This window comes from Falco rusticolus, chromosome 4 (genome assembly GCF_015220075.1).
Source record: "Falco rusticolus isolate bFalRus1 chromosome 4, bFalRus1.pri, whole genome shotgun sequence".
Lineage (NCBI taxonomy): Eukaryota > Metazoa > Chordata > Aves > Falconiformes > Falconidae > Falco > Falco rusticolus.
In genome coordinates, this window is record NC_051190.1 from 30,357,097 (window position 1) to 30,375,114 (window position 18,018).

The following is an 18,018-nucleotide window of genomic DNA, read 5'->3' on the forward strand; positions in this document are numbered from 1 at the left end:
CCTTCGAGCTTCTGGACTTGCAGCCTTGTGGAGGAGGAAGGGCTGTAACAGTGCTGAGACCATTTGCAGCCCATTCCGTGCCGGAAAAGCCTTTCTAGAATTCACAAATACGGAGAAGTATCAAGGAGGATAACAATATGGTGCTCTTACAAGAGTGAAATCATTGTAATGTGGTTGGCCTAGGTATGTAAAAGATGTTTGTATGCCATGCCAGTGTCTTTTCCTAGAGCATTTAATAATCTTGGTAAAACCAGGCAAACTTTCAGACATTGTAAAAAGGCTGAGATGTCTGAAAGTGTGTCCCCTTCCTGGACCTGTATTGAAGGTGTAACAAGTTTTACTTTGTCTTCTGGGCAATGCTTCCTGTGTGGAAATGAAACAGCTTTGCAAGCGACTTCAATAGCATTATCCCATTATATAGACAAGAACACCGAAATGAAGGTTCAGGATCATGCAAGAGGACATCCAGGAATGCATTTTGAGAATGATGTTTCGTAAAACAAGCCACCGATGCTGATGTATGGTATTTGGGTCATGTGGGTAAGAAACAGTGGATGCACCTGTCCTTTTTAGGCAGAAGGGTAGAAGCTTTTGGTGATACTTCAGGATGACCAGAACCCATCTTAGTACTGCGTGGAGATTCCTTAATATGCCTCGCTTCTCAGCAGGCCATCATCTCCTGGATTTAGTCTGGTAGCAGCCGCTATGTAACTTTTCAGTTAGCTCAGAGTGCAGGTGAAATGCCTGTTGGTCTGTCTTCAGCATACTGCAGGAGTATTCACCATCTTTTGTAACGCTGGGAGTTTTGGTACTGGGTTTTCCATGTTCAGAATGAAATTACGGAATAGAGTCATGCTGGGGGCTTAAATTTCTTAATTGTTCCTATGCATCAACTTATTTTCATAAATACTTCCTGTGTGTCAAAAGTGTATCACTGGAAATACAGTCTAAAAGATGAGTATTCCTAGCAGCTGTCATACACAGTGTAAAAACGATAGAGGTAATTTGACTTGGTCCAGCATTTCTTTTCTCTCTGTATCACCAGCCTGCCAGTTCAGTCCCATTTAAGGAAATTGCAGTGGGATTATGTACTTTATTACTTATGTTTGGGTAGAGGATGAAATTCTTTAGCCCTTTTTTTTCAGTCTGGGGAGCTTCAGAAGTGTCATGGTCTGGAGCAAGAGATTTGCAGCTGGCTTTGTTAGGAATGCCTGCTAGCTGGGCGGTCATTATAATGACTCTGTTTGGATTTTAATGCCCTTGCACCTTAGCTCCCTGCATGGAAATAATATGCTTTTTCACAAAGATGAAAGATGAAGAAAATACCTTTGTAATGTTTCTGCAAGAAGAGATTCTTCTTGAAAAATGAGATGAGGAATTTGTGGATACGAAGGGCTTTTAGTGTTTCAGTGTAGAATGGCTTTTTGTCTCGTTTCAGTGGGGCTGCATTGCCTGCTATCTTTGACTATGAGAAACAAAAAAAGAATTCTTGAATCTGTATATTGTGAAGTTTTAATTCAAACCTGATTCTCTGTTCATTTGGAAAGTAAGAATATAGGATTTGGACTCTTTCTCACAGGTTAAATATGGCATGCCAGAGACCTGACAAAAGTTTGGTGTTTTTTTTACCTTCAGTTTCAATCTCTTGATGATTTTTCATGTACAGAAAAAACAATTTGAGGAAGAAAGTTAAGGAAAAAAGGGGCAAAATATACCAAGTTCTGTGAATAAAGCATTAGGACAAAACTAACTGGGGGTCATGGATGTTGGCACTTGCATGCCACGACAGAATTATTTACCCTGCAAACTGTGCAACGGCTGCCTTGGCTGACAGCTGGAAGCTGGTTGTTCACGGGAGAGCAGCACTGTTCACAGCACCTTTTTTCCCCTCCAGAAAACTCTCTCTTCATTTTACTGGATTGGTGCAGAAGTACAGGGGATTACCAGACCTGGCAAGAACAGTGTTAAAGCCCTGAGTCATGAACTGCAGAGCTTTGAAATGTATTCCTAAGAAATGTGCTTCAAATCATCTGACCCGCAGTCTGCTGGCTTCTGTGTTCAGGAAAAACGTTGTCTGTCTTCAGGGAGCAGTTAGAGTGCGTGGAAGGTGAAACACAGCCAGAGACACCCTAAATATGATGGCAAGAGCCTCACCACTAGCCAAGCCAGAAGTATGGTGGACTGTAGGTGTAAGGCAGAGTACATTTTCCCCTTTCATACTCATTTTTTCTGAACAATGTCACGCTGATGGGACTCAGTGGGTCACGGTCTAATTCTTTAATTGCTGTGATTCAGAGGCAGTTTTGGAAGTGTCTTCCCTATTTAGCATACTGTGATGCCATTCTTCGCTTTTCAGGCATAGTGTATCTTGAATGGAAGAAAAGCAATAATGTTTGTATTATTTTCTTTGGTGTTTGCATGCAAATGTCTGAGGATGAGTGCTATCAGTGGGGCTCTGTATGGGGAGTGATGGTTTAACTAAGTTTATTGCAGGCTAACGGATGATTTAAAACCTAAATTTCATCTTTTTCTGAGTCATGCTGTTATCTGTAAATGTCATACTTTAAAATATGACTTTAGGTGCATGGGTACATGCATATACATACACTTCAGGTTATAATGCATAATTGTTGGGAAGTTAACAGTAAATGCTTAAGCCACTCGGTCAGCCAGCAACCTGCTTCCTGGTCGGACAGGTCAGCAGCCACAATTTTTGTAGTAGTTTTTCTCAAGCAGTCAATTCACTGTGCAGCGGTTAAGGAATGAATACATTCAGGGAATATTCAGAATAGAGCGTGGAAAATGCCCAGTTCTAGTCTCAATTCCAGGCACAAACTAGTTTCGGGACAGCTGGCTGTTTCCACTGAAATTATCCATTATGAAATTAATTTACATCTCTCTGGTTAATTATCACTACTATCCACAGCAAACACATGAAATGAATAGGAAATTTTCACTCTTGTTTTTGAACTGTATCTGCAGGCTGTGTAAAACAGCACAGATCACGTGTTTTTGTCAGGGGACCCCTCCCAAGCATTTCAGCTCTGAATCTAATGGGTTTGAAATACTTTAAGAAGAGATGTGGCTGGATGAGAAATGTCAGTGTCTCCAGCAATCCAGTTTGGGTTGAAAATTCGTCTGAATTGTTCGGAGGAAAGGAAACCCACCCCAGCACGTCTTCTGTATACAACACAAAAAAGAGTGGAAAAAGCTTACTTGAGATATGACCTTTGCTTGAAGATTAGAATAGAAACTAAGCTGCTCAGCTGTTCTTTAAGAGCAGACCAAGCTTTATATTAACACAGTCACAGTTTATGGGACCCAAAGGAGAGCAAACACGAGACTTAAAATCTACCTTTAGAAATAAATTAGATGTTCCTGAAGGCAAGACATTTAGAGCTATTACTATCTCATATTTATTAGTAGTCTCTTTTTTTCTGCATTTACATTTAGATCTACTACTATGCTATTACATGTAATCATTAGGTGTTTTTACCTTATTTTTTCAAGGCATTGGATTTTCAGATTGATTTTTAAAAATACAGAGCTACCAGCAGACCCTTGTAGTTGATTACACTCAATATTTCAGATTTTTTTTAAATCGATGCGCACTGGATCTTTTGCAAAAACACACTGACTTCTAATGAAACTGTAAGTCTGGCACCTGTAATCTTCTTGGCAATCCAAATTTTGCTTTCTGAGGTCAGAACTCTGCTGCACGCAGTGTTGGTAACGTGTGCCGCCTAGGATTTCTGTCTAGCCCATGCTTAGAAAGATGGTGAGAATAACCACAATTAGTTGATGTCAAATTGATCTTGGTTTTCAAGATTCAGCGGGGAGTCTCATGAAGGCAAGCGTAGATTGTTCAGGCGGCTTTATGGATTAGTTTATGTCTCTCTTCAGGGCTCTCTCCTGGCTAAAAGATTTGTCTTGGGATGTTAGTGAAAACAGGCATTGCAATTAGCTTGATATAAAGAGATTTGATTTTATTTAACACTATTGCTTACATTGTTTTTATAGAAGCTTGAAGAAAGAGTGGAATAAATACTAGAAATTGTTTGAATATTCAATATTGGTGCTCTGCATTTTGGTATTGTTCATGGAGTGAATGCCAGCGCGTCTGCTGGCGTCACATCCCTGCTCGGCACCAGCACCTAGTGGTGCAGAAATGTGCAAAGTGCTAAAAGCATTATTTTCTACTTAACAGCTTGTTGTAAGACCTCATAGGAAGCTTATATATGTTTGTTCAAAACAAATTGCCAGCACTTTTCTTAGGGGATAAAAAAAGCATTTTCAAAAAGACCCCTACCAAAACCAAAAATGAAACATGAGAATGTGCCAGCCTAGGCCATAAAGACTGCAAACTGAATTTGTGCCCCACAGTTTAAAATAAATGCTGAGAACTTGGTTAAATGTAGTCTTCAGTTTGGGGCAAAACTGAAGTTATTTCTTCTGTGTGCCTTAGATTGAAGCAGTTACACTTTCTGTTAACAGCTTTGGAGTAAACAAACGCTGGTTACTAAAATAAGCAAGTGGTTCTGTGTGCTGAAGCAGGCTTTGAGAGGTGAGATGTGCGATAACCACAGGAAAATTACACACATTTGGTAGCATACAAATGTTTCACGAATTACTTGTATTTCACAAGGCATTATTCTTTCAGCATATCTAAAAGCCGGGTGTTTCATGCATTCAGTCATGGCTGTTACTGCTTGTTTGTGACAGTTTTGCTGGAATTCTGAGTGTCATGTAGTTAAGTTGGGAAAGAATTGGTTTTTCGTTTCAGATGCAATCTTTTATTTCGTTTTAATACTTTAATTCAGCCTTAAAAATACACTCTGAGGAGCCAACAGACCAAATCTTTTTGCTTAGCCTTTGTTCCATTGATGATGGTGGCAGAACCGCAAATATAAGTTTCTCATCTGATTGAAGAGTATCCACTTGCCCACATAATCTTTGCAAGAATTCATGGTGCTGTGATTAACAGCAGTGGTTTTAAAGTTTAGTGCAATGTAAATGTTGGATTGTACCTTAATTCTCTTTTAATTCCAGTGCAATGCTCTTACCCTGCATAGTGGGCCACGGATAGATGAAATGAACTATTTCACAAATTCAATTTAAAAAAATCTACAAACTTGCAAAACTGTGGTTTTGTTCTGTAAACAGTACTGGTAAAATACAAACATTACATTTATCTTTTTTTTTCAAAAAGGATCCTTTATTAACTTACAATCAATAGGAATGTTTCCATGCATTTCTGTAAAACCATGAAAACAATTTGTTTCATTAGACTGTCTTGTTTCAGTAGGAACTCAAATATTGGAACACTGAGATCCTGAAAACGAGAGCATGATCAGCCTTGGAATGAATTGATTATCATTGTCTAGATGTAGACAAGTATCAGAAAAGTACTAACGAAATCAGCTAGATCAAGCCTTTAAAATACTCCTGTATGAAGTTTGTAACAAGTAATTACAGGCTTATGGATCTTTAAATCATTCTCAAGTTGTTAAATATATGTATATTTCCTATCAGTAGCTAATAGTTGGAGCTATAGTATCAATAATCTCTAAGTAGATTAATAAATTCAACTGAAATCGATTATTAGACTGATTTAAGTGATTGCAAGTAGACTTCTCAATATATACTCATTTTAGGATGTTAAAACTGTCATAAAGTCAGAGTTCAGAAAATATTTATTCTTTTAGGCATGTATGCCATTATAGCATGATACTATACAGTCTAGTATATTTGGAAACTTATAGATTTGGGGTTTTGCTATTTACTGTTTTTATTCAATTTGAGAATACCTTTGAACAGCCATAACATCAAAGGCAAACCTTTCCCAGGTTAGCAGACTGTCAGTTCAGGCAGTGTACGTGCACGAAATGACCTTCTTAAAGTCCTGAAGATCTTCTGTATAACTTCAGTATTCTGTCCTGGGTTTTTGTTTTGTTTTCTTGCTTGTTTTGTTGCTTTTTAAATTTTATTTTTATTTTTTTTTAAATCTTGTAAGAAGAATGATGGCCGTATGTAGTTGCTCTGCAAGTTATCTTTTGTATATAACCTCATCTTTACATAGCAATTTAGAAAGCCTGTGAAGCCCTTCCTGGCTGTTCCTTACTGACACTTGCCCATAATGGAGTACCTCCAAATATTCTTTGGTTTGGAACATCGCTTACAGCTGGTACAGCTGGTACATCTGCTCTGTTTAAAGCATCACCAAATAGTAGTCAATCCACAAGTACTTGCTGTTCATAGAATTAGATCTCTGTATTCTTACGAGCTTCTTGTGAATGTGCAAAGGTGTATTCGCAATGAAATGACCAGATATCTGCTCAAATTACTTTTTAATGGTTTTTAGGAAGAGGCAGTTTTTAATTTTTTTTCCTCACTGTGTTGATGGCTTTGGTAGGAGGGTTTGCTTAAGGTATTTGTGCAAAATTAACGAGAATCTCAACAATTACAAATTGTTTTTGCATTGCTTGCTATTAACAAGTCCATGTAGACTAATAGTGCACAGACATTAGGGGAGAGACATGCACAGCAGCACACTTTGTTAGCAAGCATCATCAGAGTCTGGTACCTGAAGCGTTTGGGAATGGTGCAGGGATCACTACTTCAATGGCACATCCAAAACAAGCGTTGCTTGAACAGAAGCTTTCCCCTTTCTAACCATCCTACTTTGTCCAGTTTATTGAGTTTGCTGTTATTGTGTGTGTGTGTCCGTCTGTGTTGTGTGTTGCCCCTGTCCTCGTCTCTGCCCCATCCCCCCCACCCCCGGATCCAACACTGTGTTACTGTTATTGCAGTATTTCAGTCAGAGTCCTTATGCTGAGGATGGGTTCCCCATTTTCAGCGTGAGCCTTGCATAGCCTTGCGTCATGCTGCTAGAAGCTAGCTTTCACAACATGCTAGTAAGTTTATTTATCATGCCCTGCCTAGGACTGTTCACATTTCTTTATTCTTCAGTAAACTTTGTTTTCTGTACTGTTGCGTGAAATCTGGAGGAAAATCCGCCCTTCGTTCTGCGTCACTGAGTACATTTCTGCGAAAATACCTAGAGTAACCGAAGTGGATGAGACCTGTAAATTCTCCTGCCTCTGACTGAATTAAATGACAAAGGAAAGAACTGCCAAATGTGGATTCTTGATCGCTTCTTTCTTCTTCTTCTCTCTTCACATCCTTTCAAAAAAAAATAAAGAGGACGGAAAAATTCCCTGTCTGACTTAAGATGATCACTGCTGAAAGTTAGATCTGGGAACTTCTGTGTTAGGACTGTTTGAACAAGCAGTGATGGAACTCATAAGTCTCAGCTTTTGAGCAGACCACCGCCGCCTTCCCCCGCCCTTGTTGTCATTCTAAAGATCTAATAGACTCTTGAATAAAGGGTGCAAAATTGTTTCTTCTTTACATCTAGTTCTTCATCTTTCTTGGTTCATTCAAAGATATTTCTCTGATCTGCATTCATGTTATCATGTGCTCCCGTAGGGGTGATTAGATTCTGCCAAGCTATAGAGAGTGGAGTCCTTGAAGCAACTGAATGAGGAAGACTACTTACTACAAGAAAAATGCCCTGGGGCATGAATTGCTTGTTAATTAAACCTTCAGGCAAAAGTTAGAAGTCTCAAAGTGCATCTCATGTAAATAAGATGGCAGTTTCTTACTGCTTTTTAATGTTTTGATGTGTATTACAGTTGAGCAGATCTGTTTTGCGGTAGTTATACACCTACCGTATAAAGTGGTATTTTTATATTTTCATATTGCCATACAGATGTTAAGAAGCCTGTTTATGCACAAGAGTCAGATTGCCAAATACAGTGTTCTGTGTGTGAAAGCAACAGCTGGAGGCTAAACACTGTTAAATTGACTGTTAAAAGAAGTGGTTGTACAGAACTTTGAAAGTGGGAGTCTCTACCATGCATTGCAGGATTGAGCAAGTTTCTGTGAGACCTCTGGCAATTATATGCATAGGAAACGTTCCATCAGAGTGATCAGTCAGTGTTTTAAAAAAATATAAATAAATATATATTTATATATTCCTTATACTTGATACCTTTGCAATATTATGTAGGATAAAACAGTACAGGTAGTCTTTTTTAATATGCATTGATAAGTGCTTTGTGTTTGAGTGTATATATATACATACACAAAATATACATATATTTCAGGGACAGGAATTTTCTAAGCCTCCACTAGCAGGGAAATGCCGAGCTCTCATTTGAGAGTTTCCACTCAATATCCCACTGACACTGTGGTTCTTTGTCATGCCTCCAGTTGCACTGAAGACCAAAAAACCGTTCCCCATCTCTTCTCCCCCACCCTAATTTTTTTTGAGGCATACTGCCTGATACTAAATTTTAGGAATAATGACAGAAACGATTCATTATTAATAAGTTAACCTAGACTATATATGAGTTGACTTCTTCTGTCTGCCTTGGTGAGTTTGATGTGTACTTGCCTTCCAGAAAAAAGAATAAGTGAATTCTGCACAGAATAGCCATGGGGTTCTCTTTATAAAATGTCTGCTTCTGCTTAAGCGGGCTGATGGTACATTGGAAGCATTTTATTGCTGCTGATGGCAAAGTGATACTTCATACTTCACTGGAGATTTCCGAACTCCATCAGTCCGTTACTGCTAGGAGTCAGCATGGCTTGGTAGATGAAGGTCAAGACTAGAAATAAAATATAAATAAATAAATAAGGCAAAATTTCAACCCTACCTTTCAGGATTTTTTCTGCCTAGAAGTGGAGGGCTTGCTCACCTTCTGCATTAACGTTTTGCTATTATCAAAATGGCTATGTCTGCCTTACAGAGTGGGAAAAAGTTGAATATTTTTGCACTGTTTGGGATTAATGAAGAATAATTTGGATATCTTGCTTTAATTTACAGGTTTAGGCACAGGCCTTCTTGTCAGCAGGGTGCTTTGTATCTTCAAATGATGTTCAACTAAGTGTCATTATTAGCACACAGGCAAACTAAACTTAATTGTTGCCAGTGTATTCCCATACCCATTAGCATCCCAGATATTTGCTTTGTGAATTTCCTCTATCAAAACTCATAGGTTATCCTCTTCTGCCACAAAATCCTTCCATATCCTTTCTTTGTACATCTGGTGGTATTAATTATGTGGTGGACCTCAGACAAGAATATTCTGCCCAGTTACGTTTCTGGCTACTAGTGTGGCAGCAAGTATTATTAGTAATTATTGTTGCATATTGATTTGCATTTTCAAACTGCCTTTCATTGAAGACCAGTAATGAGCCATGTAGTGATTAGTTTCTTTTTTAGCAGCTTCAGCAGAGATTGGTATAAGCAAAGTCATAACAACCAGCTAGATGTCCCGAAATAGGAGTCCTGCTATCTTGCCGTGTCACACTGGCAGCAGGCGTCTGCTTGGCTGTTCCATGGTCTGGGCTGGCGATGTGATTTAAGTACAAGTTATTGGGTGTCCTTAATTTTAAATGTGCCTGCACTGCTTCGCTGTGATGGAAGATCAGGTGTCTCGAGGTTATGAATATTGGTGTAGTGTCTGTCCTGTGTATATATAAGGTCAGCGGTTTATGGCTGTAATGTGGTCTTCCCCTCTTGATGTAGACAAGGTAGGTCACCAGGTCCCAGGTTCTCCAGTCTTGTGGCTGATGGAACAGAGTGTTCTTCTGGCCTCTGGTGAGAAAGGGGTGTTTGCATAGGAGATTTGCTCAGTACCTTGCTGTGCTGTGTAAGCAAAGAATCCTTCTATCAATTCATACAAGAACTAACCCTGCCTTTTTAAAGGTCGTTTCTGTCTCAGTCAGCTCTTAAAGTTCAAGAGGAAATAAACTGCTTAGAGTTGGCATTTTTCAAGTCAAGTGTCAACTTTCCAAGCCCCCAAGCCAGTCAATGCAGAGGAAGGAGAGATTAATCAGTGAGCTGCTTGGTTGATACAGTGATTGTGCAGAAACATTCCCTTTTTTCTTTCCTCTTTATGGGGCTTTGGACTGAAATGGAACATTACTGAAATATCTCACTTTCTCCTTTTCACTTTGCAATGCAAAAGTACCCAAAGCTCTTTAGAAGTGCTTCTTTTCTCATTAGTCCACTGACAGCAAGCAGAGAGTTTGTCAGGGCCAGTGAAGTAGGACACAAGGAACATTTTATGACAATGCCAATACCTAAAAGCTCCTTTAACCACAGAATCTTATTATCCAGTGAGAATAAAATGCACTTTCAGAAAGCAGCTGAAGGGTGAAGTCTCCAAGCAGGTGCTTGCCCTTAACTGCATTGATGCCTTTCCCCATGCAGGAGACAGTGGATCGATAAGGAAATAAACAGGAAGAATGGGCTTTATTAATCAAGCACAATGGACGCAGCAGGGGAGATGATAATGGAAGACAGGTGGCAATCGAAGGCCATGCTGAGCATAGACTATGTATTGGCTGCCAAAGTGCCTATATTGAATGTGGGAGATGCAGGCTACGGAGGGACCAGCACTGCTAATTGTTGGGTAGCTCCAAAGAGAGCGAGCTGTGCATCCCATTTATTGTGTTGGGTTTTTAGCTATGGTCTTGGCAACTTTTTCCTTGTGTATTTGTTTTGTTGGCACATATAAGCTCTCATTGAAGGTTTTCAGCCTAAAAATGTCTTCTTTCCTTTGTAAAGGAGTTTGCAAAAATATACACACCAGCAGCATTATTTTCCTTTCTTTGCTTTCCAAAAGAAAAAAAAAAGGCCCCATAGTAGGAACTGTTTTTTAAAGTGATAGCTAAATCAGCCCTGCCAACTGTCTCTGCTTTTTCCAGTTGTATGTTCTTCACCTTCTTGGTTTGGCTGGTACAGCTATGAATCCTCAATGTAGGAATGCTCTGCCTGCCCATCATGTTGTGGAAAATGGTGGTGATAATGTATTAAGGGCTGCATTTCCAAATGGCTTTAAAATAAGAATAATTTTCTGTTTTTCTCTACATGCAGGTGGCCACTTGGTGTGAAATCACACGTGCTATCATTTTTTTATGCCCTTTGGATTTTAATGTAGTTCATGTTTGGTTTCTCTAGATACATAGTTAAGACAGCAGCTCTTCGGAAAATTTGGGTCTTTGAAATTTTTCTTTAGTAGTCCTACTTGTTATTGTCACCTGAGGTTGCTGAAAATGAATATTGTGTATCTGTTGACCAGACAGAAGATCATAAACAGGTCTCTTCTTGCACAAGAAGTTGGTTCACAGTCCTTTTAAGTCCTATTCGCATTCAAACAGGAGTGCATGAAGTCAGGTGCTGTGAAGAGCTGTGGCTGGTAAGGCAGGGCAAGGTGAGGCTCAGGCTGGTGGTTCTGGTCTGTAACATCTGCTGCTCCAGTCACAGCTTTTTATATCCATTGAACAGCGCAGATGATGCACCTCAACCTTATCTTTATGTACATCTGTGGGATGCCTGTGATCTGCAGCCACTTTTTATCTCCTCTTTGGTGCATGTTCTTTTTTCACTGTCCTCTGCAAAGGCTGCACCTTTTGGATACCAAAGTCATGATCTAGTTGGAGCTGTGTTGTGTGGTGGCATTTGGCATGGAACATAGTGCTAGGGGAATGAAGCAGTCCTCTGTGGAAATGCCCTTTCCATTCCAAACACTGAGAAAACCTGAACACAAGTATGGTCAAATATAATGGATAGTTATGGCCTTAACTATTACCTATTGGGAGGGTTTTGGCAGGTTTCAAATCCTTCTTTTTTTTTTTTTTTTTTTTTTTTCTTTTCATGGGAAGATTATGATAACAGAGACTGATCAGCTGGACCACTTGCTGCTGTAGCCAAGACGTGGCAAACTGCACCTGTGAGAACAGAATTATTTTTTTTTCCAGCTACTAATTTATAGTTTGGAAATTGAATATGACTCATGTATGAAAGAGCTTAAATGACAACATATTCACATAAGATAATGTAACAAAAATGTAAAATTTAAGCTAGATGAGATCTATTGGTGTGCATTAAAAATAGGCAAAACCTCTTTTTTAACCCTTTTCTGCAGATTTGCGATCAGATCAAAGATCAACCTAAACCAATGAACCTTTCCAGAAGTTTTGGGCAAGTCTAATACAGGAGCAAATGCACAGTGATACTGCTTACATTTTCCTCAGTTTGAAGCTTAAGAATTTCTTGAGCTGAAGGTGATACCTTTTTGTATTTAATAGCCCATGATGAATTTTCCTCCATTAATTTTAGTTCTTCCACCAAGAGGCAGTGACCAATTGCTCCTTCTTCACATCCTGCCACTTATGATTTTGCAGACTCATGATTGTTTCTGTTCTTCTCAGACTGCTGTAGCAGAGTATAACAGAGCTAAACACCTTATCTTCTGCATCAAATCAGTTCCTCCTGGTTATCGAGTACTGGCCAGAGTAGTATCTGACAGGGAGAGTTTGGGTGATAAAGATTTATCAGAGCTGGTCTTCATTATTCTCCATTAAGTGGAGAGGGGAGAAATTATGCCATTATCGTCAAATGAGAATTAAAAGGCTGAACAGGAGCAAGAATGATTGCTCTGTTAGAAATGCATGCCCAAATCACTGTGGGCTGGAAGCTAGGAAGCCAGCAGGTGAAGCAGAACTGATCCTGGTGTGACTGGAGGATCTGACAGATGCCAGCCCTTCCTGGGACCAACACGCACTTGGTATTGCTTTACATTGTGGTATCCCACAAAGTAGCCCTGTAACTGCATGTTTATTTTGCTATGGAGAGACTTCCACAAAGGTGAAAAAGGCTGTGCTTCTTCCACATCCCAGGAAAGAGAGAGACAAATGCTGAATCAACTGTGTCCAAAATGTTTCATAAGCAATTCCACAGGAAACTGAGGAAGATTAACCCGAAGGGAGCTTTCATGTACCCTGAAATTAGTGGGTGTTCTGTGACTTCAGTGGGGCTGATGTTTGACTTGGAAAGGAAGAGGTAAGCTCTGCATTCCGCTGGATACAGGCATGGTGCTCCAGATGTAGATGCGATGGTACGAGCTGTTACAAACCCTACAGCTGGGGCACTCACTGCTTGTTCAGGGACTCTGGCTGTGTTCGAATCCAGTGGAAAACTGCTGAGTTAAGCAGCGCGGAAACAATCTTGACTACTTGTGTGATTGTCCTGGTTTCAGCCGGAAGTAGTAGCTGGGACAGTGCTGTGTTTTGGGTTGAGGGTGAGTGTAATGTCAACACCCTGATGTTTTAGCTGTTGCTGAGTAATGCTTACGCTAAGTCAAGGACTTTTTAGCTTCTCACGTTAACTTGCCAGTGAGTAGGCTGCGGGGGGACACAAGAAGCTGGGAGGGGACATGGCCAGGACAGCTGACCCAGCCTGGCCAAAGGAATGTTCCATACCATATGACATCATGTTCGGTATATAAACTGGGGGAGAGCTGGCTGCTCAGGAACTGGCTGGGCATCTGTCAGTTGGTGGTGAGCAATTGTTTTTCATTTGCAGACACTGTTTTTCTTAGGTTTTATTTCTCTCTCTTTTTGTTATTCTCCTTTTCATTAGAATTTATCATCACTATTATTGTTATTATTTTATTTCAATTATTAAACTGTCTTTATCTCAGCCCACAAGTTTTCTCTACGATTCTCTTCCCCCATCCCACTGTGGAGGGAGGGAGCGAGCGGCTGTGTGGGACTGAGTGGCTGGCAGGGATTAAACCACGACAGTGATGAGTTATGGTGCTCCACTGCTGAGGGCAGAAACTCTTCACACAGTACCTGCTGAATCCACACTGGACTACCATCCCTTCCCTCCAACATTCAGTGCTGGCACATGGAGCTGGTTGATAACATGGTTTGTGATACCAACTGGCTGAAACCGAATTACATCGAACAGAGCTGTTCTTTTATGGTACAGAAACAAAATGCATGTGTTTAAATTCATTTCCCTATCTCAACTTCACTCCAAAGTAAAGCGTCTGACCTCTCTGCTCATCTATTGATTTTGAAACCTGAAACTGCTGCATAAAGGCTATTTACATGTCCACCTGACTGGTTTCTGTATTAAGTATTAATTACAAAAAGATTGCATAGCACGTAGTACTATGTTTTATTAAACATTTAAAAATATTGCTGCAAAAGAATTGATGTAACGGCTGTCAATGTAGTTGTTCTGGCAGCTCTCCTTCCACAGTGACAGTGTTATTCCTCTTGCCTTATAGTGGTTTAAGGGTTCTTTGAGCTAATTTGGGACACAAAGTAGATTGCTGTGCCCTGCAGGTAAGTCCTAATGGTGTCAACAGTCCAGTGGAGGAAACAAATAGTGCTGTGTATTTCTGGGTGGTAACAGGGAAAACAAACATCCACAGAAGATTTTTAGGAATAAGGTTAGCAGGACATCAGTAAATCTGATCTGGGCATATCCTTTTCATCACCGCTTGGAAACAGCGTCTGAGAAAGCAGTTTGCTCAGCCAGTATGTCTGGGCAGCTGAGCAGAGGCAGAGTGAGAGTGTGTAGTTATACAGTATTTCTTGGGTTTACAGAGAGTGGGGCTTCAGAGGTACTGCAAAAGGAATGGCAGCTAGTCATGGTGTGATAGTCTAGCTTGGAAAGATCCCAGTCTCTTTAGTCTCATTATCTGACACCAGATGGCTGGAGACCAGCTCTTCTCTGCTTTGTGCATCTGTGTTTGCTTATACACATGCCCCAAATGGATGTATATGAGAATGAAAACTAATTTAACTAGGATGAAGTTTACCCCACATTGGATGTTTTGGGGGCATTTCAGCTAAGTGGTGTTTTTTCTCATTCTTGTTCTTAGATACAAGTTCTTCACACGCACGTGCACACACATGCACACACGCGTGCGCACACTTTAAAGTAATATTTTCCCCCTATGAAAAATAGGTGTCTGGAAGACTACGTAAGGGTTGCAAAGTGAAGCTCTTGGAGGGTAGGAAATGCGAGAATTAAAGTCACTTGATGCCTCCTTAGTCTAGTTTCCTACACCATGCAGGATTCTGTTTCACTTGGCAGAGATGGGGTATTATGTTGTCTTAATGAGTAGCTATGCATTTTTTTTCTATAGAGAAATTCAATAATGTATTACAATTTATCTGTTACACCAGATGCAAACCAAGGAGAAAGTATAGCCTTATTTTGGGGATTCCATTCCTGGAACGTTTAGAACTTGCTCTTTCAAAACACTTAGCATTTCCAAAGGCTTCATATGTTATGAGTAGCTGCTATTGATTTAAAACAGTAGTGTCAGTGCCCAGCACATGAGCTGAGCATGAAGGAGCCACCTAATGACTGAGCACTAAGGACTACCTTTGAAGAGTTCATGGTATCAGCTAGGAACTCTGGCATAGGCAAGAACTGGAACCATTTTTTGGGGAGTCTTTCAGTTGCCTTAGTGTGAGACCATTCTCTTTAAGCAATTTCTGTGCTTCATTAAATCTTCCAAATTCTGCAGTAAATGAGGCAGAGATCCTGCAGAAAACAGATGCAGTTAGCAGTGAATCCTGATTTGTTATTAGAGCATGGTAGGAAAGATCATTACTATGTCACATTGTTATGCCCAAAGGCATGGTGACACCTGAAAAAATCATGGTTACTGGTCAGGTTATTTCATCAGGGAATTTTTAAGACCTTTGCAGGCTTAATATGCTTCCCTATTTTGGATTTAACCATTAGCTTGTCTGTTATAATGCTGTGCTTAATATGGCTTGGATCATGGTAGACTGCTTTGACTTAAGTTGAGTCAAAGCAGGTGGGAGGCAGATATGAGATGAAGCTAAATTGGTGTTTGTGAGAAAGAAAAGCTAAGAACAGCAGTCTGTCGGAGTGCTTGTCATAGATAGTTAAATGACTTTTCAGCCATTCGTTTACTTTTTTCTGCATCAGTGTCCCATGGGTACGTGCTAGGGGGTAGCGCTTAATTATTTGGGTTTATTTGTTGTCAATAAATATCCGTTACAGATTCTCTTCTGAGTCCCCAGTGAAAACCTAGACAGGTTTTCATCATATAACCTGGAGGGATTTTCACTGACAAAAGCCTGAAGCTGAAATGCTGAGCTCTAGCTTTGAATTTTAGGGAGAGTTATGGTGGGGGGTCCATCACTGATTTGTTCCGCAAGAAATATTTTAGACAACTGTGTTTCTGTAGATTTATTCAGGTAGTCTTAGATTCAGATATTAAAAAAAGAAAGTGACTGAACAGCAATATACAATACTCATTTCACTGTGGAGTACAGTAATGCACGTTGGAAATGAGATCTCATTGGAAAAGGTCATTTGAAACAGATCTGCAGAACCTTCACGAAGCTGTAATGAGTCATGAGTCTGTGAGGACTCGCTTGCTATATTGCAGTGGAGGGTTTAATGTTTTGTTTTTCTCATCTAAACACTTTGACCCTCTTTATTTCATTAAGATAAGCTATTATCTAACTGTCAAGAGCCTAGAATTTCAGCAGATTTGTTTGCTGACAGGTTCATTCAGCACAACCATTCTCCTACTCACTTCTTTCCCTACTTCAAGCAAATTTTCCTTTTTTTGCTCCTCTTTATCAGTCCTTTATTCTTTACAGCTCCTCAGCTCTCATGCTGCCTATTCCCAGATGACTTTTCCGCTCTCATGATAAGTGTTGGTTTGAATGTGTAACAGAATTTGGAAATATTCTTAGTCACTCGTGATGTTCATGTCACCAGTTGTCTGTGCTGTGTTGCTGTGCTTCACATCAGTGCCGGAGAGTTGGGCCTGTGACTTGACAGCTTGCTGGGAGGGAGAATATTTATTGAATGTATAGCCTTTACAGGATATTTTTTTGCAATGCACATAATACTGAGTTGGGATGAGAAAACTGTGCAATGCCTTCACCTCACTTCTCACTTTAGACTGTGCAACAAATCGAAATCATTGAGGCAACCCCCAATCAATAGTTGGGAGCGAGTGGAGTTGCTGGGGCATCTCACCCTCAAAGTAGAAGCTTAACCTCAATAGTATGGGAGAAGCAGAAAAAAACGGTACAAAAAGAGTGAGAAGTTTTGACTTTCTTCATCCCATTTAGGCACAGCCGTGAGTTCATCCAGCCCACAAGTGTGATTATAGATTGGTAACTGATGGGGCCAACTGCATTATTCATTATGGTTCAGATTGAAATGAAATCATGGAGGGCAATTTTCTGTGTCACACTTCAAGGTCAGATGAGAGTATTTATTATTCCCTCTCTGTTTATCTGTGAATGCAAATCGAATTTAGTGATTCAAATTGATGAAATGTTAGAAATATAAAACTCATCAGAGCCGACATGAAGAGAAATTACTGGGTAGAGCTGGCCAGTGACTTCACCATCCCATGTACAGGCCTCTGCTTTGATTAGTAATTATTTCAATCTTTGGGCTTTCTCATTCCCAGTTTTGTTTCAGTTGTTGTCATTTTTGTTTTCAAGGAAAAAAAAGTGTAATAACACTTCAAAGCATTTAGAATTTGAATTAGATGATGTAAATAAAGCCAGCTGCAGAGAGGATGCTTGGATCCTGGCTGGAAGGAAGGTTTTCTTTCAAAATTCTTACTTGGGGTTGGGTTTTTTGGGCTTTTTTGTTTGTTTGTTTTCCTGCCTCCTGTGACAGTTCCCTTTCTCAGGATTTTGCTCCCTTGCATTGCACGGAATGTTCAGAGCTGGTGTGGGGTGTGATGGGGAAGGGAGCAGTCATTTCCAATTGTTGGGTGCTGAAGCTCCCTGTGTTTCCTTACTGACATTATTACCCACGGGCTGACCTTCCTCACCAGCCAGTGATGCTGCCAGAGCAAAAGCTGGGACCTGCAAAGGGGACCAAATGAGCACGGCTCTCTTATTGAAATAATTGGAACGGAGATGTTCATCTTCCCAACTCATTGTGATGTATTTTGAACAATTTAGTGAACATCTTGCCTCCCTTTGGTCTATCAATCTGTGGTCAGAAGGCATTGCCGTAGTGTGGGTCCTGTTGCCTGCAGTGTTGGAAAGAACCTAGCGGGGGTTATTCTTATCTCAGAGTAGGAGTGGAAGATCCTTATCAGTGAATGCTCTTTAAAAATAGGCAGT

The 18,018-nt window shown here is 40.1% G+C and overlaps 1 protein-coding gene across 3 annotated transcripts in view; it reads left to right on the forward strand.

Annotated features, from left to right (window-relative positions):
• Window positions 1-18,018, forward strand: part of MAD1L1 (mitotic arrest deficient 1 like 1) — a 380,463-nt gene that overhangs the window by 90,461 nt on the left and 271,984 nt on the right. Inside the window, exon 1 of one of the 3 annotated variants that reach the window (XM_037385756.1) lies at window positions 11,167-11,171. The exons of the other annotated variants lie outside the window; for them this stretch is intronic. The gene's annotated coding sequence lies outside the window, so the exon portion shown is untranslated. Of the gene's footprint in view, window positions 1-11,166; window positions 11,172-18,018 lie in introns of those variants that run through there. 3 annotated transcript variants of the gene reach the window in all.